This window comes from Montipora capricornis, chromosome 10 (assembly GCF_036669925.1).
Source record: "Montipora capricornis isolate CH-2021 chromosome 10, ASM3666992v2, whole genome shotgun sequence".
Lineage (NCBI taxonomy): Eukaryota > Metazoa > Cnidaria > Anthozoa > Scleractinia > Acroporidae > Montipora > Montipora capricornis.
Genome location: NC_090892.1, coordinates 10,724,852 through 10,727,002, shown reverse-complemented (window position 1 = coordinate 10,727,002; position 2,151 = coordinate 10,724,852). Strand labels below are relative to the sequence as shown.

The window sequence follows — 2,151 nt, the reverse complement described above, 5'->3', positions numbered from 1 at the left end:
CACGTTCTACTGGAAGGAGTTCTTTCAAAAAGCAGTTGAAAAAGAGAGCTTACTCGAACCTACCCAACGCAATGTCATTGGTAGAAACACGAGAACAATCCCTGGACTTCGTCTCCTTGGCGTGTTTAGAGCTGAAGGCAGACGACGCATGCGCGATTGGAAGAATAAACAAATTCTACCAATCCCTGAAAAAGATACAAGGCGATCGACTCAATCCAAGAAAAACCAAAAATCTGCGGTTGTATGCGAAAATCAATCACAAAGAATTGCTGAAGCTCAACCAAAGTGCCTTAGATCATATTGAGCTCTTGGGTGAAATCCGAAGACTGGATGACAATTTGCAAGTTGGATTCAAAGGTGTATCAAAATATTTCCGCGGTCTTGCAGAATATGACCAGAAAATTGCAGGAGCGGACGTTACTTTTCTCACAGACAAGCTCAATGATTACGACACGAAGATGGAGGCGTTGTCCAAAAAGTTAGAGAAGGAATTAAAGGAGGCAATGACTGCCTTGAAAACAGCTCAGGCCCTACAACTTACTGAAGAAGCGATTCTGTTGAAGCTAAAAATAGCAGAGAATCTTAATCCTATGAAGGCAATCTTTGGGGGCGTCTCACCTGGTGATATCTATGAGCAAGCGGGCGAGGTCGTAAGAGCTTTTGGAGAATTAGTTAGAGGGATTTCCTTGTTAACCAACCTCAGGAGTGCATACACCGATACAATGTCCTTAGCAAAAGCTCTTCGAGATAATGCAGCTCAGATTGCAAACCTGAATGTCTTGGTGGAGGCAATCAAGAAAAACAAGGCCAAAGACATTCGTATTGACGCTGACAGATTCACTAGGGATTACGGAGCGTACACACCGAAAGTTGACAGATCTGCTCTGGACAAGAACGACGCTCTCTGCGCGGCCTTGAAAGAGTCCACGTGTGAATTATTGTATGGTGCTGAAGGGATTGGCGCGTCTGGAGTGAAGGCTGTGACAGGAGGAATGCTGCTCTGTGAAAGACTGGAAGGAACCCTGGCGGAATTTTCCACTTTAAGAGGAGACATTTTTGATTTTCAGTTTGAGCTCGTGGATGCGCTAGCTCGCGTTGTCCGCGGTAATGTCGCAAAGAAGTTAGCGAAGTCTATCGTTGTGTCAAATGATCTCCTTGATGCCAGTCAACTCATGCTTGGGTTTTTTATGACCCAGTATCGACTGCAGTCTCATGTGCTGTTGTATTGCGATAAACTGGAGTACCTAAATAAATGCAAAAGTATACAAGCATGCAAAAAATTGACTGGATTTTACGATAAAAACGATTTGAGCGGAATCATTGCTTATGATCCCGACAAGGTCACAATAAATATAGTTGATCGATTTGTCTACATACCAACGCGTCCAGAATTCAGGGGTGATAAAGGCTTTATCAATCTCCCTTCACTGGCAGAAGGAAACCCCGTCATTTTCCATCTACCACCAAATAGATCGTGGTTGAAAAAATACAACTGGCTGGTTCACGGGGAAGACGACATACCGTATGTGATAGGTTTTAAGTTGTATCTTCCTCTTAAGTTGTACAAGAAGGGCAAAGCTTTTAAATTTTCAACAACTAATATCGAGTTGGTATCTGTGGCTGTCAGTTCGTTTGGTATTCCCTCCAGTGTAGTGTACAACCTACCCCTCGAACACAGTATTTATTCAACCATTTACAACGAAAGGTTACACTCGCTCCCCAAATGGAAAAGAGATACTCAATCCATACAAACTTTGCAAAGAAGTACACGTCCCGAAGATCTGCGATACCAACACAAGATTGTCTTCAAGTAGAGAGGGCATCATGCCTACAATAGCTGCAAATAACAAGTTGACTTGGGATGCCCCGAATCCTGCTACAAACTTACTGCTGATTGGCAAAGTTAAACTTAAGTTTGTTTACTCCAGGAACTCCAAGGCAGAGGCAACAAAAAGACAAGCGACTTCGAGGCGTCCCAGAGCTGTCGAACACTGTTGCCATGGGTACAAATACAGACGGCAATGGTGGAACCATATCTGTGTGCCTTGTCCCACAAGGCCACCTACCGATTCAGTGTCGAATCTAGGTTACTACTGTGAAAAAGGGTTTGAAGCCGTGGCGGCAGAGCTATGTTCTACTGGTTGCGGCTAG

The 2,151-nt window shown here is 44.0% G+C and overlaps 1 pseudogene; it reads left to right on the top strand.

The window, feature by feature from the left end:
- The window catches only part of LOC138020286 (uncharacterized), a 2,867-nt pseudogene extending 716 nt beyond the window's left edge, over positions 1-2,151 (top strand).